At 44.4% G+C, this 23,891-nt stretch overlaps 1 pseudogene; it reads right to left on the bottom strand.

The window, feature by feature from the left end:
• Window positions 1-1,449: 1,449 nt before the first annotated feature.
• Window positions 1,450-21,969, bottom strand: LOC109555076 (doublesex- and mab-3-related transcription factor C2-like; annotated as a pseudogene).
• Between the last annotated feature and the right edge of the window lie 1,922 nt (window positions 21,970-23,891).

The raw sequence follows: 23,891 nt of genomic DNA, 5'->3' as shown, positions 1-23,891 counted from the left end.
CCCTTGTCTTGTTCCTGACTTTAGAGGAAATGCTTTCAATTTTTCACCATTGAGGATAATGTTTGCTGTGGGTTTGTCATATATAGCTTTTATTATGTTGAGGTATGTTCCTTCTATTCCTGCTTTCTGGAGAGTTCTTATCATAAGTGGATGTTGAATTTTGTCAAAGGCTTTCTCTGCATCTATTGAGATAATCATATGGTTTTTATTTTTCAATTTGTTAACGTGGTGTATTACATTGATTGATTTGCGGATATTGAAGAATCCTTGCATCCCTGGGATAAAGCCCACTTGGTCATGGTGTATGATCTTTTTAATGTGTTGTTGGATTCTGATTGCTAGAATTTTGTTAAAGATTTTTGCATCTATGTTCATCAGTGATATTGGCCTGTAGTTTTCTTTTTTTGTGGGATCCTTGTCAGGTTTTGGTATTAGGGTGATGGTGGCCTCATAGAATGAGTTTGGAAGTTTACCTTCCTCTGCAATTTTCTGGAAGAGTTTGAGCAGGATAGGTGTTAGCTCTTCTCTAAATTTTTGGTAGAATTCAGCTGTGAAGCCGTCTGGACCTGGGCTTTTGCTTGCTGGAAGATTTTTGATTACAGTTTCAATTCACATGCTTGTGATGGGTCTGTTAAGATTTTCTATTTCTTCCTGGTCCAGTTTTGGAAAGTTGCACTTTTCTAAGAATTTGTCCATTTCTTCCACGTTGTCCATTTTATTGGCATATAATTGTTGATAGTAGTCTCTTATGATCCTTTGTATTTCTCTGTTGTCTGTTGTGATCTCTCCAGTTTCATTTCTAATTTTATTGATTTGATTTTTCTCCCTTTGTTTCTTGATGAGTCTGGCTAATGGTTTGTCGGTTTTATTTATCCTTTCAAAGAACCAGCTTTTGGCTTTGTTGATTTTTGCTATGGTCTCTTTTGTTTCTTTTGCATTTATTTCTGCCCTAATTTTTAAGATTTCTTTCCTTCTACTAACCCTGGGGTTCTTCATTTCTTCCTTTTCTAGTTGCTTTAGGTGTAGAGTTAGGTTATTTATTTGACTTTTTTCTTGTTTCTTGAGGTATGCCTGTATTGCTATGAACTTTCCCCTTAGGACTGCTTTTAAAGTGTCCCATAGGTTTTGGGTTGTTGTGTTTTCATTTTCATTAGTTTCTATGCAAATTTTGATTTCTTTTTTGATTTCTTCTGTGATTTGTTGGTTATTCAGCAGCGTGTTGTTCAGCCTCCATTAGTTGGAATTTTTAATAGTTTTTCTCCTGTAATTGAGATCTAATCGTACTGCATTGTGGTCAGAAAAGATGCTTGGAATGATTTCTATTTTTTTGAATTTACCAAGGCTAGATTTATCAAGAGATGTGGCAACAATGAGTCTGCATTCCTGTAGGGCAGCACTTGGCTAGAGCCAAGTGACAGCTGCTCCCTTAGGTAGAGCATGCACTCTCAGTTGGCCAGGCCCCATCTGGCTTGCTCTACTCATTTATATAATCTGCTTGATCCTGCAGACATCTGAATTTGTGGCCTTCTGGACAACTGGAAGCAGTCATTGCCAGGCAGGGTGTAGGCACTTACTTGCTGAATGAGTAAATCTCCTACCCATTTTTTTTCTCTACCACTTCCTTAACAACCATGTTAAGAAATCCCAGTTATTGAGGAAAGTGATTGTCCCTTTGAAAAGTGAATTGAACATGGTAAACTCAGGGTACTCTAGGTTATACTGTGGTAACAAGCAACACCAATATTTCAGTGCCTTACAATGAAGGTTTATTATTTTCACACATACACAAACCTAGACACAAAATGAAAACATCCTCAGATTTTCAGATGCGTGGATAAGTACATGAGCATGCGGGTATCATGAATCAAAATAACCTCTGGCTGATGAACAGATGAACTCAGACAGAACCCTACTTAGAGACTGATGAGCTTAGATTGCAAAACCCTGTTTTCATAAGAGACATTATAAGACCCCAGGATCCAAGAGAGTAAAGGATGGAGGTAGAGGAATATCCACCCTCAGTCAAGGAATTGTCCCATATAATAAAAAGCACCTAAAACTTATAAAAGAGCCTAAACGCTTTTTTTTTTTTTTTAAATACAGTAAGAATTTTGGACATTAAGCATTTTGCAAATGCATAAATATACAGCATTCTAATGAGTTTCCCACTTCTGGGCTTCTAGTTCAAGAGGGAGATGCACCCCAGGTGACCAATAGGCAGAGAAATGGAGATGGCCGGCCTAGGTCAAAGAGAGGGGCTAGAAGGCTGAGGTCCTTTATCTTCATCAGGAGCTGTCAACACACAAAAAAAGGGTCAGGGCCAGGTCACATCCATTTGTCCTCCCAGCTCTCCCCTCTTTTTGTTCCACCCAGTCAAAGCTGTGTCACCTTGGACTATATTGCACAGAACTCCCTTGATTTGCCCATCTCAATTCTCGCTTCCTCCAATCCCTCCATCACAGCAGCCACATTTCTTTTTGTCAAGCCCAGGGTCTCCAAACATGCTCCTCTCTAGTTCAGACATTCCTTGGTCCCTCATCACCCACAGTTGCTGGCCAAACCTCTTAAGCCTGGCAGGCAGACCTCCGTGACTGGTAGCCTCTCCCCGCTCATCTCTTCCATCGCGTTCTAGCAGTTCCTCCAGGGTTGCCTGCTTCACTCACACTCCATATCACAGTCCATTTTGATCTGGTAGTGCCCAGCCTTCCCCCTCAGCCTTCCCAGGTGTCTAGCTCTCCTCCACCCTTCTTCTCCAGGCTCATCATTGAGATTCAGCCCCAAAACATGACCTGTGGAGGCATCCAGGCTCCACATCAAGACTGGAAGCTCCCTGAAGGCAGGAACTAGATCTTCTCTACCAGACACTTATCACCTATACACGTCCTCCCCAGATCACAGCAGACTGCAGGAGTCTGGGTAGAAAACTCTGGACTGGGAGTCAGGAGACCTGATTCTTCCACTTGATATGCTGCATGCCCTTGGTAAGTCCCTGCCATTCTCAGGGACTCAGTTTCCTTATTTCTTGACATCGGGGCAGTGAGCATTTGCTTTTGAGCACAATGCTCAACAAACGCTCAGTGATTCTCTGAACAACCATCTACTGCCACTTCGAGAGTCCGACTGAGGAGCTTGGCAGCCTGGGTCCAGAGAAGTTCAACCCCCCTTCCTCCCTCCAACTCTGACTTCCCAGTTAGCCCCTGCTTACCACAACAGCCTCCCATTTCCCAACTGTCCCCAACCCCTTGTTCTCCTTTCAAAGACCAGGCTACCTGGAGCAACGCAGGGCTGGGGCACAGAGATGGAGCCAGAAGGGGCCCAGGAAGATCTTTTCAGAGTCAGCAGAGCCTGGGCTGCTTCCAGTTTTTGCTGCCACTCTGAGGAGGCAGAAACCGAGGCCTGGTTGGAAGCTTCGGGAGCCTGAAAACAAAGGATGTGAGAGAATGGGAGCTGGGAACCCACACTCCCTCAATGCCCCTTCAGTCCCCAGCTACCCCGAGGCCTTCTGCTCTTCTCCTTCACTAAGCTTGGCCCCTGCCAGGGTTCTGGACCCCACAATCTCCCCAGACTCTGTGGCTGCAGTAGAAGGGGGTTAAGGGTGGCATGGGGCTGGAGGATCAGAGTTGAGTGTCTAGGAACAAGGAAAGGAGAGACCAGGGGATTTATCCCTTTGGCAGGCACATACTACCAGTGAGGAGGGGGCCGAGAGTTTACAATATCTGCATGTGGGAGTCTGAATGGCCATTAGGTGTTGTGGCTTAGACAAGTCGCTTCCCCTGCCTGGCCTGTCCTCTTTTCCATTTTTTTTTTTTTTTTTTTCCTGTATCTTTCCAGAGACACTAATTCCTCTCAGCTTTTTTATTTTATTTTTTTAATTTTATTTTATTTTTAAACTTTACAATATTGTATTAGTTTTGCCAAATATCGAAATGAATCCGCCACAGGTATACCCGTGCTATGGGACATCAGAGGTGTCTGCATTTTAATCTGCGAGGCACCTGGAGAGACGTGCTTACTGTTCCTGTCCAGGGACTGGTTCTTGCCCCTATATTCCCCAATCCCCAAGGGGCTTGAAGGGCCAGCTTGACTCATCTCCAGGACACTTTCTCTGATGGTTATTAGACTCTGGCCTGGGCAAGATGGTGTCCCTCACCATTATGGCTCCCCTTCTCAGCAGAAGCTTCTCTCCCATCTGTTTGTTTCATGTGGAATAACAGCCTCCACTTGTCAAAGGCCTGTGATGTGGCAGGCCCTGTGCTAGTCCTCTTTGCAATGCTATGTTGCTGTTGTTGTTCAGTTGCTAAATCATGTCTGACTCTTTGTGACCCCGCGGACTGCAGCATGGCAGGCTTCCCTGTCCTTCACTATCTCCTCGAGTTTGCTCAAGCTTATGTCCACTGAGTCGGTGATGCCATCCAACCATCTCATCCTCTGTCACCCCCTTCTCCTGCCCTCAATCTTTCCCAGCATCAGGGTCTTTTCCAATGAGTCGGCAGTTCTCTATAGGTGTAGAATACTGTCCCCTCTCAGCACACTGGTAGGAAATAGAGGCTCGGATATGTAAAGTCACGTGTCCAAAGTCTCACAGATTGGGAATGGCAGAGCTGAGAGAGCCCCTAAGTCTGAGATGCCTGCTCCTCCTCCCCTTCCTCCACCTCGCCCCCCGCCCCCAGTTGCCCTGTACTGCCTCCATCTCCTCCTTCTAGCTCCAGAGCCTTAAGCAGAAGGTTTGGACACTCAGTAACACAATATACAAGTAGCCCCATGGTCTTTCTCACTCTACTCGCCTGCTGGGCAGGGCAGGGGATCTGTGCGACTCCCTCAAAAGAGAAATTGTTAGTTGCTTCTTCAAGGGTGCTGGAGTCCAGGACAGAGACAAAGAGTCCAGGACTTGACCGAGCAGCAGAGCGCCTTCGAAGATTGTCTGCAGGAACAGAGAGCACAGGTTGGAGCCAGGAACCAAGCCGGCCATGGAGAGGAGATGTGGGCATATTTTGGGGCAAGGATAGGAGCCCGGAATGCCAGAGCTGAGAAGACCTTCAAGACCACCTAGTCCTCTTCTTCATTTTGGGACTGAAGACTATGAGATCCATAGAGAAGTAGTTTTCCCTCAGGGTCATATGGCAAGTTGTAGTAGGGTTAGAGATGGTACCCAGGTCTTCAGGACACAGAAAGGGCTCTGAGCAGTGGCTGAGGTCAGAGCTTCCCACACTGGCCCCAGACTCCTCCTCGGGGATTGCACAGGGGTGAGCCTCGAGCTGAGGTGTGATGTTCTCCTTCCCAACTGTGAGACACTGGGGACACCTTAGGTGAGCCTTACCCTCTGGCCCCATCCCACTCTACCTCATCCCCAACCTGTCCCCCTCTAGACCCTTTTTGATTTCCCAGATCTCTCCTTCCCACCAACACTTGGTAGATAATACTGATGGCATTTTTATAGTTGGGGGAGCTAAGGCCTGAAGAGTAACTTTCCCAAGGAGGAAAGCCACATAGAAACTGGGTGGTAGGACTGCTGACAGAACTACTCATGCTCCCTACACCCGAAACGCCAACTCCCTCCCTGGCCAGAGACACTCACCGGGGACTCTTGCTTGAGTGCCCGACTTCTTGCCACGGCTGCGAGCTCTGGGAGAGGTAGTCCCACCCCTGATCCGTCCTCGAGTCGGGCGCCTCCTTAGGTGTGGCCCCTGGTCCGTCTTCAAGTCACGTTCAGCAGGCAAGATGCTGTCGTGTTCCCTAAAGTGGGAGGATTGTGGGTCTAAGGTCAGTCACCTTTAGAGGAGGCCTCCTCCCCTGCCCTTGTCAGATGCCATACTCACGAGGAGAGAACACATTTGTGACACTTGCAGGCCTGGAAGAGGCAGAGGTGCTCCTCGTCCTTGATTTGGTCAGTGATGCCATGGTTGTGGCAGCGGGCACAGCGACGTATAGATCCTCTGGGGCCAAGTTCAATGCCACGTGGGGCTCCGGTCTCAAGTCCAGGGGTGGAGTCGGGGAGGCAGGAGGGCATACCAGGCATTTCATTGGGATCCATGGTTCTAGGGCAAGGAGTGGAGGTCAGAGTGGCCACATGATCCCCTACCCGCTACGTACTTCCTCTGCCCCTGGAAAACCCCATCTGAGGTGGCTGGATTCTTCTCCATCCAGCTCACTGCTGAAATGAGATTGCACCCTCTCTTCTTGCTCATGTAGCCTCCTTCCCAGGAAGCCCCACTCACATATAGGCCAGTTCCAAGAAACTCTGGGCGTGGGTCCTGTATACTTCCAATCCAATTATTACTCCCCCCTGCTTACCTTCACTTCCCATGGACCCCCGACCCCTTCAGGCATACACATGCACTCTCGTGCCTCCTTCAACAAATACTACTTCCGTGTCTCATGTTTATCATCCTGTATTCTGCTATGCCCAACTATTATTCCTGGCATCCCTTTCCACAATTGTCTTCCTCGCCTCCTGCATTCATCCACTCCCTGCTCATGATTCTTATGTCCTGCACTCAATTCTATTATTGGTCTCATGTATGCCCTACATTCAATTTTCCTCTCATCTTCCATTCCAATTTTTTCTTGCACTCTATCAAAATCTTAATTGTTTTCGTGCTCCCTCTTTAAAGTGACACCCCGAAATCATATCATATCATGAAATCCTATACTCCTCCTGCATCTCAAGCCCTTCTTTCAATGATTACTTTCACTCATCCCCTCATCGACTTACCAAGTAGATGTTTGTTGAGCCCCCTATTGAACGCCAGACGCTGATCTAGTCAACAGCCAACTCCTCACTGCACTAATTGTTCTCTTGCAGCAGCACACCCTCTCTGCTTTCATGCAACCCGTGCATCCCCTCCTCAGCCTCCCAACAATCTTCCCAGCTCCTCTCCAACACCTTCAACAATTATGCTTGAGCACAGCTTCCCCTCCTGCCAAACCCAGAGTTCGCCACCTCCCTGCTCTCAGCTTACCCAACCATTCCCTGTCACCCCCACCTCAGAATCATGAGGTGGCGGGGGTGTGGGTGGGGGGACAGAAGCCCTGCCCCAGCGGCCAGAGGCCAGGGGTCAGGAGTCTGGAGCAAGCGATCATCTCACAGGACTTCAGCCAAGGAGAGATGCGGTGTGGGGTGTGGAGTGGGGGGAGGGGTGGGGCGGGGTGGGATCCGAGGTACCCTGCGGAGGTGGAGGAGAGAAGAGGGACTGGGGATCCAGAGCGGGAGGGAGGGAGGAAAGAAATGATGCAGAGAATGAGGGTCCTGTTCCTGATGCCAGTCTATGGTTACCCCAGCCCCCAGCAGGTCAGGATCAATCTATTGGGACAGGAGGCCCGAGGGAAGACCCAGCTCTCAGTCCCTTTCCCGCCCTTCCTTCAAAAGACAGTGAGCTTCCAGCTCTGCTTTTCACTTCCCACCGCTGTGGTCAGTGACCAATGAGCTTCAAGTTCGTCTGAAGGTCACGACAAAAGCCCTGCGCTCTCTTCAACTCCCTTGCACTTCTCCTCCTGCTGGGTGGCTTTACTGGGCCTGCCATTCGACTCCAGAACTGAAGTGGAGCTTTGTGCTCCCCAAACCTTGTTTCCCAAACTCTTTGCTTTTTGGATGTGAAATACTGTGTGCTGTTTCTTCAGTCATGTCCGACTCTTTTGAGAGCCTATGGACTATATAGCCCACCAGGCTCCTCTGTCCATGACGTTCTGCAGGCGAGAATACTGGAGTGGGTTGCCATTTCCTTCTGCATGGGATCTTCCCGATCCAGGCATCCAACCTATGTCCCTCTCTTTTTTTTTTTTTTTAATTTTATTTTATTTTTAAACTTTACAAACTGTATTAGTTTTGCCAAATATCAAATTGAATCCGCCACAGGTATACATGTGTTCCCCTTCCTGAACCCTCCTCCGTCCTCCCTCCCCATACCCTCCCTCTGGGTCGTCCCAGTGCATTAGCCCCAAGCATCCAGTATCGTGCATCGAACCTGGACTGGCAACTCGTTTCATACATGATATTATACATGTTTCAATGCCATTCTCCCAAATCTTCCCACCCTCTCCCTCTGCAACAGAGTCCATAAGACTGTTCTATACATCAGTGTCTCTTTTGCTGTCTCGTACACAGGGTTATTGTTAGCATCTTTCTAAATTCCATATATATGCGTTAGTATACTGTATTGGTGTTTTTCTTTCTGGCTTACTTCACTCTGTATAATAGGCTCCAGTTTCATCCACCTCATTAGAACTGATTCAAATGTATTCTTTTTAATGGCTGAGTAATACTCCATTGTGTATATGTACCACAGCTTTCTTATCCATCCATCTGCTGATGGACATCTAGGTTGCTTCCATGTCCTGGCTATTATAAACAGTGCTGCGATGAACATTGGGGTACACGTGTCTCTTTCCCTTCTGGTTTCCTCAGTGTGTATGCCCAGCAGTGGGATTGCTGGGTCATAAGGCAGTTCTATTTCCAGTTTTTTAAGGAATCTCCACACTGTTCTCCATAGTGGCTGTACTAGTTTGCATTCCCACCAACAGTGTAAGAGGGTTCCCTTTTCCCCACACCCTCTCCAGCATTTATTGCTTGTAGACTTTTGGATCGCAGCCATTCTGACTGGCGTGAAATGGTACCTCATAGTGGTTTTGATTTGCATTTCTCTGATAATGAGTGATGTTGAGCATCTTTTCATGTGTTTGTTAGCCCTCTGTATGTCTTCTTTGGAGAAATGTCTATTTAGTTCTTTGGCCCACTTTTTGATTGGGTCATTTATTTTTCTTGAGTTGAGCTGTAGGAGTTGCTTGTATATTTTTGAGATTAGTTGTTTGTCAGTTGCTTCATTTGCTATCATTTTCTCCCATTCTGAAGGCTGCCTTTTCACCTTGCTAATAGTTTCCTTTGTTGTGCAGAAGCTTTTAAGGTTAATTAGGTCCCATTTGCTTATTTTTGCTTTTATTTCCAATATTCTGGGAGGTGGGTCATAGAGGATCCTGCTGTGATGTATGTCGGAGAGTGTTTTGCCTATGTTCTCCTCTAGGAGTTTTATAGTTTCTGGTCTTACGTTGAGATCTTTAATCCATTTTGAGTTTATTTTTGTGTATGGTGTTAGAAAGTGTCCTAGTTTCATTCTTTTACAAGTCGTCGACCAGTTTTCCCAGCACCACTTGTTAAAGAGATTGTCTTTAATCCATTGTATATTCTTGCCTCCGTTGTCAAAGATAAGGTGTCCATATGTGCGTGGATTTATCTCTGGGCTTTCTATTTTGTTCCATTGATCAATATTTCTGTCTTTGTGCCAGTACCATACTGTCTTGATAACTGTGGCTTTGTAGTAGAGCCTGAAGTCAGGTAGGTTGATTCCTCCAGTTCCATTCTTCTTTCTCAAGATAGCTTTGGCTATTCGAGGTTTTTTGTATTTCCATACAAATTGTGAAATTATTTGTTCTAGCTCTGTGAAGAATACTGTTGGTAGCTTGACAGGGATTGCATTGAATCTATAAATTGCTTTGGGTAGTATACTCATTTTCACTATATTGATGCTTCCAATCCATGATCATGGTATATTTCTCCGTCTATTAGTGTCCGCTTTGATTTCTGTCACCAGTGTTTTATAGTTTTCTATATATAGATCTTTAGTTTCTTTAGGTAGATATATTCCTAAGTATTTTATTCTTTCCGTTGCAATGGTGAATGGAATTGTTTCCTTAATTTCTCTTTCTGTTTTCTCATTATTAGTGTATAGGAATGCAAGGGATTTCTGTGTGTTGATTTTATATCCTGCAACTTTACTATAATCATTGATTAGTTCTAGTAATTTTCTGGTGGAGTCTTTAAGGTTTTCTATGTAGAGGATCATGTTATCAGAGCAGAAATAAATGCAAAAGAAACAAAAGAGACCATAGCAAAAATCAACAAAGCCAAAAGCTGGTTCTTTGAAAGGATAAATAAAACTGACAAACCATTAGCCAGACTCATCAAGAAACAAAGGGAGAAAAATCAAATCAATACAATTAGAAATGAAACTGGAGAGATCACAACAGACAACACAGAAATACAAAGGATCATAAGAGACTACTATCAACAATTATATGCCAATAAAATGGACAACGTGGAAGAAATGGACAAATTCTTAGAAAAGTGCAACTTTCCAAAACTGGACCAGGAAGAAATAGAAAATCTTAACAGACCCATCACAAGCATGTGAATTGAAACTGTAATCAAAAATCTTCCAGCAAGCAAAAGCCCAGGTCCAGACGGCTTCACAGCTGAATTCTACCAAAAATTTAGAGAAGAGCTAACACCTATCCTGCTCAAACTCTTCCAGAAAATTGCAGAGGAAGGTAAACTTCCAAACTCATTCTATGAGGCCACCATCACCCTAATACCAAAACCTGACAAAGATCCCACAAAAAAAGAAAACTACAGGCCAATATCACTGATGAACATGGATGCAAAACTCCTTAGCAAAATTCTAGCAATCAGAATCCAACAACACATTAAAAAGATCATACACCATGACCAAGTGGGCTTTATCCCAGGGACGCAAGGATTCTTCAATATCCGCAAGTCAATCAATGTAATACACCACATTCACAAATTGAAAAATAAAAGCTATATGACTATCTCAATAGATGCAGAGAAAGCCTTTGACAAAATTCAACATCCATTTATGATAAAAACTCAACCTATTTCTCTTAAGTCTCCTGCATTGACAGGAGGATTTTTGCCACTAGTGCCACCTGGGAAGCCCTGTGAAATACTGTATATGCGAGCATTTTAAACAGGCATCCTTGGTATTCTGTAAATTACTTTTACAAAATTCAGCCTGTGTTTTTAAGATCCCTCCGTATTCCTATGTCAGTCAGTTCAGTTCAGTTCCGTTCAGTCACTCAGTCGTGTCCAACTCTTTGCGACCCCATGAATCGCAGCACACCAGGCCTCCCTGTCCGTCACCAACTCCCGGAGTTCACTCAGACTCACGTCCATCGAGTCAGTGATGCCATCTGTCGTCCCCTTCTCCTCCTGCCCCCAATCCCTCCCAGCATCAGTCTTTTCCAGTGAGTCAACTCTTCGCATGAGGTGGCCAAAGTACTGGAGTTTCAGCTTTAGCATCAGTCCTTCCAAAGAAATCCCAGGGCTGATCTCCTTCAGAATGGACTGGTTGGATCTCCTTGCAGTCCAAGGGACTCTCAAGAGTCTTCTCCAACACCACAGTTCAAAAGCATCAATTCCTATGTCAGGGATTCTCAATTCGAAATCCGATTTTGCAGCCCCAGGGAACAATGGGCAGTGTGTGGAGTCATTTTGGTCTTCATTTGTGTCTCTGAGTTCCCTGTTCTGTTCCACAGATAAGTCAATCTATTCCTGGGCCAGTACTACACTCTCTTAATTTTTATCTGTTAGTAAGACATCTTGATCTCTGGTGGGACAAGTCCTCACACCTTATTCATCATTTCCAGGCACATCTTTGCTATTCTTTGCCTTTTGTCCTTCCTAAACTCAAAAATGTAAATGTCAGGATCAGCATGTCGTGTTCCCTGAAAACTCATCTGCGGTAGATTTGGATTACATTTTCATTGAATCTGTGGATCAGTTAAGGGAGAATTGACTATCTTTATGATATTCAGCCTTCCTAGTCACCAACATGGAATGGCTCTCTATTTTTGTGGCTCTTCTTTAACGTTGGAATCCTTCAGCTTAGTGTTTATCTTTTTTACGTTCAGATTTTGTACCTCCTTTTTGTATTTATCCCTAGATACTCCCTGGTGGCTCAGACAGTAAAGAATCTGCCTGCAATGCGGGAGACCCAGGTTCATTCCCTGGGACGGGAAGATCTCCTGGAGAAGGAAATGGCAAACCACTCCAGGATTCTTGCCTGGAGAATCCCAAGGACAGAGAAGCCTGGTGGGCTACAGTCCATGGGGTCGCAAAGAGTCAGACGTGATCTGAGCGACTTGCACTTTCAAGATACTCTGGAACCATGTTGCTCTGGTGCTTGATATCTGTTCAAAATGACATTTTCTATCTCTTTCTAATTTATAGAAATCCATTTGACTTATATATATATATATATATATATATATGATATATAAGATATATATATATCTCGATCTTAAAGTCAGCCACCATGCTAAACTCTGTGACATTTTATCATGTGTCTAGAGGTGGTCTGCAGTTTTCTGTGAATCTGTGAGTTTACAAGTTTCTTACTGGCTGGCTAGGACATCCACTACCAGGTCAAATGGAGATGGCAAAATTGGGCATCTTTGGGTTGTTCCTAATATTAAACAGAATGTTGCCAACATTTCCATATTAAAATGGGCTTTCTGTGTTTGTTTCATTGTTTACTTTCTTTCTTTTATTCTCTCTTCCTCCTTTTTCTGTCTTTCCTCCCTTCCTCCTTTATTTTTTCCTTCTCACTTTTGTTTCTTTTTCTTCCTCTCTCTCTCTCTCCCTCCTCTCTCTTTTTCTTTCCTTCTTTCCCTTTATCAGATTAAGGAGCATCCTTATATTTCTAGTTTAATAAGTTTGTCTTAAAAATCATGAATAGATAATTGGGTTTTAATTTGGGGGCCTCTATTGAAATGATCAGGGCTCTATTCATTTGGATCTGTTAATATAATGAGGATTATTTATAAGATTTCTTTCAAATTTTTTAGTGAAGTATATCTTATAATCAAGAAAGAATCAAAATCGTACATGTGCATCTTAGTGAGTTTTCAAAAATTAAACATACGCATTCAGTTAGCACCTGGAGCAGGCAGCAGAATATATTAGCAAGACCCAAACCTCTCTCATGCCCCCTTCCACCAGATTTGCTCTCCTAGGATAGACGTAGCTATACATCACAGTGTATCATCTTTTGTGTACACTGGTGAGTTCACTTTGCTAAAGTTTTGCCTGGAATTTGCCTGCCTTCTGTTCATGAGCAAGATTGACTTGATGTTTCTCTCCTCAGAGCATAATTGCTGGTTCCAGGGTCAAGGTTTTCTAGTCTCATAGACTAAGTGGAGCAACTTAGTTGCCCTCTTTGCTATCCTCTGGCAGTGTTCAGGTAAGATTAGTGTGATCTGTCTTGAAACTTTTCATTAAAACCTGACCACTAATCTAGGTTGACCACTAAGCTAGGAGGCCTGTTTTATTTGCTTAAAAAAATTTTACTGTGATGGGGAGAGGGGAGGAAAGGGTAGATGTATGGAAAGAGTAACGTGGAAACATACATTACCATATATAAAAGAGATAGCCAGCCAGAATTTGCTGTATGGCTCAGGACACTGAAATAGGGGCTCTGTATCAACCTAGAGGGGTGGAGTGGGGAGGGAGATGGGAGGGAGTTTCAAAAGGGACGGGATATATGTATACCTATGGCATATTCAAAAGCAGAGACACTACTTTCCCAACAAAGGTTCATCTAGTCAAGGCTATGGTTTTTCCTGTTGTCATGTATGGATGTGAGAATTGGACTGTGAAGAAGGCTGAGCGCTGAAGAATTGAGGCTTTTGAACTGTGGTGTTGGAGAAGACTCTTGAGAGTCCCTTGGACTGCAAGGAGATCCAACCAGTCCATTCTGAAGGAGATCAGCCCTGGGAGTTCTTTGGAAAGAATGATGCTAAAGCTGAAACTCCAGGACTTTGGCCACCTCATGTGAAGAGTTGACTCATTGGAAAAGACTGTGATGCTGGGAGGGATTGGGGGCAGGAGGAGAAGGGGACGACAGAGGATGAGATGGCTGGATGGCATCACCGACTCAAAGGATGTGAGTCTGAGTGAACTCCGGGAGTTGGTGAGGGACGGGGAGGCCCGGCGTGCTGCAATTCATGGGGTCGCAAAGAGTTGGACACGACTGAGTGACTGATCTGATCTGATCTGATGGCTGATTCATGTTGAGGTTTGACAGAAAACAGCAAAATTCTGGAAAGCAATTATCCCTCAATAAAAAATAAATACATTAAAAAATTATACTGTGGATGATTTCAAACATTTGCAAATAGAGCTTGTATACAAATTTTCAATCTCCAAGTTCATGACACTAGAGCTGTGGTCCTGGAATGGGAACTTGCGGCAGAATCACACAGAGAGCTTGTTAAAGCACAGATCGCTGAGCTCCATATCTATAGTCTCAGATTAAAAGTTCTGGAGTGGGACCCAGAGTTTCCTTTTCTGACAAGTTCCCTGGTGATGCAGGTGCTGTTGGGAGGGAACCACACTTTGAGAACCATTGTACGCGAGAGAACAGTGAAGGAACCTCCGATTATCCCATCACCCAACTGCAACCAGCAACAACTTATAGCCAAACTCGATTCGCATATATCTTCTCCTCTACCCCTCTCCCAGACTATTTTCAAGAAAGCATCAGAAATTTTCTTATTTTTATTGGGAAATATTTCAATTCATAACTCTAAAATATGAGCAATCCATTTTCCTCAGCTTTTTATTTTGAAAATGCATAAAGAGTAAGCATTCTTTTACCTAGATTCCTACTATCCCATTGCTTTCTCGCTCTCTTTTTCTTCTTTTTTGCTTAACCACGTAACAGTTCCAAACACTTCATCCAATTACTTCAGAACTTGTCTCCTAAGAACTAGGATGCTCTCCCGTCTGACCACAGTACTGCTATCATGTCGAAGGAATTTAACAATGAGGTGATAGTGTCATCTGAGTCCATATAGAGTCCATAGTCAAATTTCCCCAATTGTCCCAATAATATCCTTTTGAGGATCCACAGTTCAATCAAGGATCACACACTGCACTCCGTTGTCATGTCTCTTTAGTATCCTGCAGTCCCAAACAGTCCCTCAACTCCAATCTTCCACTGCAATGACATTTTCATGTCATGGCGCCTAGGCTCGTTTGCTTGTAAAGTGTCCACAGTATGCATTTGCCTGATATTTTCCTCTTGTTTAGATTTATGTCTTCAGATTTAATATTCTTGGCAAGTATATTAAATAGGTCATGAGCCTCACATCTGTAGGCCCCCAAGTTCAGTGTGTCTAGCTGTCATTGCTACAGTTGGCATTACTGAGTCTGATCACTTATTTAAGGGGTTGTTGTAGAGATCATTTCACGGTAAAGGTACCTTTTTGATTTGATTTGATTTGATTTTTTAACTTTACAATATTGTATTGGTTTTGCCGTATATGTAAGCAGTCTGTGGCATGATATTCTGATACCATGTGGGTAGTCTGTTCTCGAAAAACATTCTCACCTCTTGGCCTTAGCTTTTATTCAGTGCTCTGGGTCTGGTTTGATTATTGCTTTGGTGGTTGGAAACATGGCTATACTCTATTTCTGTTTTCTAGAAATTCCTGTCTACTTTTAATTAGTGGGCATTTTGCTGTAAAGTTGAGCACCTCAGCCTCCAACCCCTTCCATTGTTGTTGTTGCTGCGGTTGCTGTGTTTGCAACAACAAAATAAAGAGGAAAAGCGATTTATTTGCTGTGTTCAAAGAAATATGAAGAAAACAAAGTGAACAATACGAAGAGAAATGTAAGCAAATATAAGACGAATTCAAAAAGAATTTCCTCTAACAGTCCAAAGAGAATGACAAGATCTGTTGCCTGAAATCGGAAGTAACTGTTCAGCAACAACTAGAAACAGTTTTTAACAATTATTAAGAGAACCTGGGTTATAAATTTGGCCGCTATAAAGTAGCTTGGATCCTGGGCGCAAGCACACACTTATGCACTCACTCTCTCTCACACACACAGACATTTTAAATGGAGATATAGTAAAATATAAAGAAATAAGTAAATAGGGCTTCCCCAATGGCTCAGCAGGTAAACAATCCACCTGCAATGCAGGCGACACTGGAGACACGAGTTCAATCTCCAGGTTGGGAAGATCCCGTGGAGAAGGAAATGGCAACCACTCCAATATTCTTGCCTGAAAAATCCCATGGACAGAGGAGCCCGGTGGGCTACAGTCCAATGTGTCGCAGAGAGTCAGACATGGCTGAGTGACTAAGCACAGCACATAGAAAACAAATAAAAATAAATGCATTTTATTACAGTTACAGAACGTATGTTAGAGAATTGCAGGACCATATACATCATTTTACTAAAAGCCTAAGATCTGCAACTAAGCCCATATAATACAGGACCTTTCCAACAACGTGAAAGAGCAATTGATTCAAACCAGGAAAGCATTTCAAACACCTTACTTTTCAAATACCTTCTTCTCATGAGTCATGCTGCATGAAACCTTGGCCAATTAATATTTTAGGTACATTTTTCTCTCCAAGGACTTTGCAATCTGCAAAGATATGATTATAGCCTAAAAATTTTGAACTTGTGGAGTAGATGTCAGGCAATTATTTCTATCACTTAGAAAAGAATTTGAGCTAATTACAAAACAATGTTACCTCAAATAGTTTCTGTATGAAGGACATCAATCCAGCTGTTATGTCAGAAATTTACTTTACAGTATTGTGACGGGTTTTGTCATACATCAATATGAATCAGCCATAGGTGTGTCCCCTCCATCCTGAACACCCTTCCCACCTCTGTCCCCCGCCACATCCCCCCACCCCCACCTCATCCCTCTAGGTTGTCACAGAACAGTGGCTTTGGGTGCCCTGCTTCATGCATCAAGCTTGCACTGGTTTATCTATTTTACACGTGGTTTCTAAAATAGACTATTTCACGAACATAGTCACTGAAGTCATTCAGTAAATGCAGTGAATCACTGCGGTTTAGTTTGTCAGACTCGCTGGAGGTTTGTAAGTTTTATTGATCTTTTCAAAAACTGAGATTTTTGTTTCCTTGATTTTCTCTGTTGTTTTTCTGTTTTCAATTCCATTGATTACTGGGGTCATCTTCTGTATCCCCTGCCTTCTGTTTGCTTTGGATTTATTTTGCTGCTGCTTCTAGTTTCCTGAGGTGAGAACTTAGATTATTGACTTGGTGCGTTTCCCTTTCCATAATGTAAGCCTTTACTGGTGTAAATTTCCCTTCCAGCAATGCTTTAGCTTCATCCCACAAATTTGGGTATGGTTTGTAATCATCTCCATTTAGTTCAAGCCATCTCTTAATGTGCTGGGAAACTTTTCTTTAGCCCACGGATTGAGCGGCCTCCTTACTACTGAGTGGTGGTGAAAGTATTGAAATCATCCCAGCAGGGATGGGGAGGATTGCCATCTTACTGCCAAGTGGAGGTATAATTCCAGAATCTCCATGTGTTTGATTTCCAGGGACCTGGTGAAGAGGGGAAGGTGGCTCCTGTTCCCGCCAGTAAAACGTGGAATTCTAGATACCCTGCTAGATGTTCGCTGGCTTGGCGGGGTGGAAGCGGGGGAGGGGTGGCGGGGGCGGGGAGGAGGGGCGGCGAGGGGGCGGGCAGGCCACAATCCTTTTTTTTTTTTTTTTCCTTTCCATACGGCTTGGCTGGAGTAGAGCAGTCATGCAGAAAACCTTTTCTGTCTTGTCATTCTTGATCCTTACATTAGAGAGAGCAGACTTTTCTTTCTGTTTCAGCTGGGTTTCATTGCTGCTGCTGCTGTTGTTGTCACTGTTGTTTTGTCTCCACCTTTCGGCATTTCTCTCAGTAGCCGGCTTCTTCAGCTCCAAGCCTGGGATACATGATGCAGAAAGAAAACCCAGGGAACTCACCACCGTGTCCTTTCTCAGGTTCTGAGATCCGTAGTTGATCCACCTTCTCCTCCCCACATTGCAGAGCCTTATGTTTATTTTATATATGGCAACCAGGGTTTTAAGTGGTACTTGGTGGGAAGAATAGGAAACGTTCATCCACTCTGTCTTCCCAGAAGCAGAGTTGTCCATATGAACTTAAATATAAATTTTGACTTTTAGCTCATATTCAAGTTTAAAATTCAATCTAAATTCAAAACGTGAGTCTGAGTGAACTCTGGGAGTTGGTGATGGACAGGGAGGCCTGGCGTGCTGTGATTCATGGGATTGCAAAGAGTCAGACACGAATGAGTGACTGATCTGATCTGATCAATTTAAATTAATTAATTTTAGTTCAGCTTAAAATAACAGTTTTTAAAATTAAAATTAAATATAGTTTTTGAATTTAACATACCCATCTTTGATTAAAAATTATAAATGCAAGAAACCAGCAGTTCTATCTAATAATCTATTTGAAAATATGCACACACACACACACACACGCACACACAAAATCCATGTGGCTTGAAAAGATAGAAAATAACATTCAGAATATTCCCAGATAAATCAGGAATAATTAAAATGGTTTCATCATAGGTAAAATCCAAATTTTGGGTTAGAACGATCCTTTCATGGGGAAAGTTTTCAGTCCCTAATTTTGGGTATTTTTCCAAATGTCTAAGGTATATCTACTTTGTTGAGTTAATACTCAGAAACATATTATTCATCTTTAAAATAAAAATGATTTTTTCTGTGCATGTGTGCTAAGTCACAGGGATGGGGGAGCCTGGTGGGCTGCCGTCTATGAGGTCGCACAGAGTCAGACACGACTGAAGCGACTTAGCAGCAGCAGCAGCAGTGCTAAGTCACTTCAGTCGCGTCTGCCTCTTTGTGACCCTATAGACTTGTGGCTCACCAGGCTCCTTTGTCCATGGGATTCTCCAGGCAAGAATACTGCAGTGGGTTGCCACGCCTTCCACAGGGGATCTTCTCCACCTGGGGATCGAACCCATGTCTCTAATGTGTCCTGCATTGGCAGGCAGGTTCTTTACCACTAATACCATCTGGGAAGCCCAGCTATTCCCGTAAAGGTTGCTAACGTGACAATCAAGAAATCCAGTAAATGTGGCAAATTGGTCACTCGGTAAACTCACTAATTTTAGTGAAAGTGAAAGTCTCTAGGTCTTGTCGAACTCTGCAACCCCATGGACTATACAGTCCATGGAATTCTCTAGGCCCGAATACTGGAGTGGGTAGCCTTTCCCTTCTCCAGGGAATCTTCCCAACCCAGGGATCGAACCCAGGTCTCCTGCATTGCAGGCAGATTCTTCACCAGCTGAGCCACAAGGGAAGCTCAGCTTTGAATGCTGACAGCCTGCAATCATGGTGAAAACCGGCAGCCTGGCAGCCACCAGAGGGAGCAGAAATGGGACAGGCCTCCTGCAGAGCCTTGTTCCCAGATAAGGTTCCCAGGTCATTATTTGTCCTGTCTGGTAGTTCCCTAGAAGACTCACTTGGGTGGCTTTCTCTGACAGACCTTACCCAGTTTGAAATCCTTTTCCCTGATGGCATTTGGCAAGAACACCTAGAGGCACAAACTGAATGCAACAATACATTAAAGGGATCATACTTAGTAATACTTAGAAAATACTTAGTAGTCTACAGAAAACAAAATCATCTCTCAGATCTGATATGCATTTAACCTGGTTACAGGATAGAAACTCAACGGGAAAAAGTCCTCTCTATTTCAGCATACCAGGAACAAATGATTGGAGATGGAAGAAACTTAAATATCACTTACAATAGCACTGAAATAAATGAAATACCTATTAAGAAGCTTAATGTAGTATTGCGAGACTCATATACAGGTATCTATTAAATATTGCTAAGAAAAATTAAAGAAGATGCAAATTAAATGGAGATACACTGTGTTTTCGGAGAAGGCGATGGCACCGCACTCCAGTACTCTTGCCTGGAAAATCCCATGGACGGAGGAGCCTGGTAGGCTGCAGTCCATGGGGTCGCTAAGAGTCGGACTCGACTGAGCGACTTCACTTTCACTTTTCACTTTCATGCACTGGAGAAGGAAATGGCAACCCACTCCAGTGTTCTTGCCTGGAGAATCCCAGGGACGGGGGAGTCTGGTGGGCTGCCGTCTCTGGGGTTGCACAGAGTTGGACACGACTGAAGTGACTTAGCAGCAGCAGCAGCAGCAGCAGCATACTATGTTTGTGGATCAGAAGACTCCAGAAGGTTTAAGATGTCAGGTCTCTAGTAATTCATCTATCGATTTGTCATAATCATAATTAGAATGAAAAGTTATTTCTAAAACTTATATGGAAATGCAAAGGACGTAGAATAGCTAAAGCCATTTGGAAAAGAACAAAGATGGAGGACTTACGGTACCAAATTCCCTGACTTAATGTGAACCTATAGTAGTCGTGACAGTGTGGTATTACCATAAAACTAGATGTATGGATCAGTGGATAAAATAGAAAGCCCAGAAACAGATGTACACAAAAATATGGTCAGTTGATTTGTGACAAAAGGTGCTAAGATAATTAAATTAACTGATAATTAACTAATAGAGCTGGAGAAAGGGAATCTCTGTATGGAAACCACCAATAAACGTCAATACCTCTCACTGCATGCAAAAGCCCTCAAAATAAATAATAGAGCTAAGTGTAAGTTGTGAACCTACAAGAAAATAATGGGAGAAAACCTTTGTGCCATGAGGTTAGGCAAAGATATCTTAGGTAGAACTTTCATTCAAAAACTGAATAATAAAGGATAAATAATCAATGGACCATCATGAAAGTTGCTGCTGCTGCGTCACTTCAGTCGTGTCCGACTCTGTGTGACCCCATAGACGGCATCCCACCAGGCTCCCCCATCCCTGGGACTCTTCAGGCAAGAACACTGGAGTGGGTTGCCATTTCCTTCTCCAATGCGTCTAAGAGAAAAGTGAAAGTGAAGTCGTTCAGTCATGTCCGACCCTCAGCGACCCCATGGACTGCAGCCTTCCAGGCTCCTCCATCCATGGGATTTTCCAGGCAGGAGTACTGGAGTGGGGTGCCATTGCCTTCTCCATCATGAAAGTTAACAATACTCAAAATCTTTTGCTTCTCAAAATCCAGGGCTCTGTATCTCTGTGTGGCACCACTTTTTACCCCTATACTTAAGTGGCATGACTGACTTTCTTCTGAAACCCTAGAAGAGAAACCCGAGTCTACTTATTTTCAGTTGCAAAATCTGCACTTTATTGTCTCAGGCGACTGCTTGCATAGCTCTCCCCATTCTCTATTTCCTGGCCAACTTCTTTCTTCACTCATTTCAGGCATGCCTTCTCTGGGAAATCTCTAAGACTCCATTCCAACTCTCAAGGCTGGTGGCTGCCCCTCCTCCATCTTCTCATAGCCATCTCCCTGTATTGTTATCATCCTGGGTTTCTTGCTTTTTTGTTTCTTTTTTTTTTTTGACTTCTGTCCCACTGAATGACTTGAAGCAGTAACAGAACCTCATCCATTTTATAACCTCAGACCATGACCTGCGGTAGGCTCCTGAAGACAATCAATCAGTCCTGTATCCTCACATGTATATAAAAGATGTCTTCCTAAGCAACACCATTATTTCAAAAACCAGATAAAGACTCTTAGGCCACCTACGTCCTCTTTTCCTTCCAGTTACTGTTTGCAGGGGGCTCCCTTGAAGTCAGTGGAGCACAGCCTCATAGTTCTAGGTGATAAACAGGGGCCACAACTAGGCAGCTTCTCTTAAAATCCAAGTATCAACGATGGAATCTCATATAACATAGGACTAGGTAACAAGGAGCACTCACCTCAGTTGTTCTGCTTTCAGCTTAGTCCAGGCCAGGCCCTTCCCCTTCCCCTCTGTCCCTCACATTTTCCAAGACCTCCCCCCACCCACCAGGCCCCAAATCGCCTGTCCACTACCCACTAGATGCTGACTGTCTCACAGACATGGCATCTCACATAACCCGCACCCCGGCCCCTGCCACCCGAGAGGAAAAACTCCGGTCTTGATTGGGACTGTGGATGCCATCACCAAGTTTACCCTCCTTTCTTTGATAACCCATTTGGACCCATATACCTCCCTGGGGCTTTTAGGTACACAATCCTATGACTCTAAATGTGGGGAGGGTCCACATACACACCCCTGTCTATCACATCCCCACCAAATGACAACTCACCATCTGCTTTCTTTCTTCAGCACTCAGAAACCTGGCTTGAGCCTGCTGGGAGGTTCAGTGGAAAGAAGAAAAAGAGAGACAGAGAGAAGGGAAGGGTGGGAGTAAGACACACAACAACAGCAGGGACGTCACATACCAGAAATGTATCCACTGCTTGAGCACATTGCACCGGGTTGCAGGAGGGAGGAAAGACAGGGCGGGGCCAGAGGGGCTGGAAGGATGTGGAGGAGCCAGCTCCTCAGCCTCTTTGCACACAGCAGAGTCAAGAGCTTAGCTGGTCTCTTCAAAGAAGTCCTGTTGGTCACTACACACACATCACACCTTCCTAGAAGCAGGCCCTTCCTTCCACCTCCTGACCTGGCAAGTCTGCTTTCCCCTTGGTGTCATGGAATGTCAGCCCCTGGGGCTGGGATGTGGTCTGTAGAGGTCACGGTTGTATCCCCAGCATCTGGAACAGTGTTGCAGTGCACATACTACTTGTTGAATGAGGTAGTGAATATCAGGGAAGGCACGGAGATTAGGATGAGGCCGCTCTCTCTCGCCCTCTCTGTCTCTCTGTCTCTTTTCCTGCAGAACACGAAGATCCAGCTTAAAGACACTGAGGAATTTGTGGTTTCATCTGACACTATGTAGAACCCATCCAGTGGCACAAGCTTGCTCAGGGAGCCTTCTGGTCCCCAAGGGTGTCGGAGGAGCCAGTTCTAGAGAGCCCTGGCCTGTTTCACCCAGTCCTTCAGGTGAGAGGCTCAGAGTCAGCCTCTGCCTCTCTCGCTGCTCACAGCCAAGCCAACATGCTTCCCCTTCCTGCTTGACCTAGAGAGCCCCAGGCCAAGCCTGCCTTCCCCCAGGGTTCCCAAAGGTTCAACTGTCACTCTGCTTTCCTTTCTAGGGGAGGATATCAGACACTGGGAAGCTGAGACCTCAGGACCCACAGACACAGACTCATGAACAGTGACCAAGCTCCCTCTGCTGCCACCCATCCCTACTTTCCCCAGTTTCTCGGTCACTGGGCCTGAAATAAATACTGGCACATTGGACTGTTTTCACTTCACCTTTACAACTATGAAGCTTTCAACACTGACTCCAGCCTCAGGTGGACTGGGGAATGTCAGTGGTGGAGGTGGGGTGGTGAAGGGTGGGAGATAGCATCTCACTTTGCCCTTTAAGGCTGTACTAGCTCCTTCTTGGGGCAGTGCCACTGGCTCCTCGGTCATGGTTGCAATAGACTTCAGCCAATAAAGAGTGAATTTTCCACAGCAGAGAGCTCTGACCCTCATGGGGAAGGACTAAGCCAGGAATAAGAAAGGAATAACATCTCTCTTCTCTTGACACCACAGGGAGTCTTCATGTCTGAGAACAACTGCGCAGTGGTTATATGGAAGGGGATGGGGGAGGTACCCTTAAAAAAAATCTCTAGATCCAAAGAAAAACTCTTAGCCCCACATACATAGAGTCAACTCCCAAGCACACCCACTCCACCACAAGACAGCCCTTCCAACAGGCAACTTCGTCCCTAACTGCAGATTATTCATTTTCATATGATGAGGGTTTTTTTTTTTTTTTTTTGCCTTCGTAAGGTGACCTTGATATGTATTGCAACATAATATCAGTAGGGCAAGTCTGTCCCAGGGGTTGGAACCTATTTGTTCCTTTTAACCCAACAACACATGAAGGCCCTGTTAGGTGTTGCAACACCAAAGATTACCAGGCAGCAGATAAACATATAGGAAGAGCTCTTCAATATCAAAGAGGATAACTGGCACACGCCAAACATTCTTTTCTCTTAACTCACGTAGTCCACTATTCAAGGCCAGAGTGGGAAAAAAGTGCTTGAACAGCACCTGCTACGTGAAGGAATTGTCCTTTAGTTGTTTAGAGTCCCAATGCCTTTGAGAATTAACGAATCCCAGGTGGTATAAGGCTCTGGTCAGTTCAGTACAGTTCAGTCACTCAGTCGTGTCTGACTCTTTGTGACCCCATGAATAGCAGCACGCCAGGCCTCCCTGTCCATCACCAACTCCCAGAGTTCACTCAGACTCACATCCATCGAGTCAGTGATGCCATCCAGCCATCTCATCC

Source organism: Bos indicus, chromosome X (assembly GCF_029378745.1).
Source record: "Bos indicus isolate NIAB-ARS_2022 breed Sahiwal x Tharparkar chromosome X, NIAB-ARS_B.indTharparkar_mat_pri_1.0, whole genome shotgun sequence".
NCBI classification, from domain to species: Eukaryota; Metazoa; Chordata; class Mammalia; order Artiodactyla; family Bovidae; genus Bos; species Bos indicus.
The sequence above is the reverse complement of the archived record's forward strand: the minus strand, read 5'-3'. Positions and strand labels throughout refer to the sequence as shown.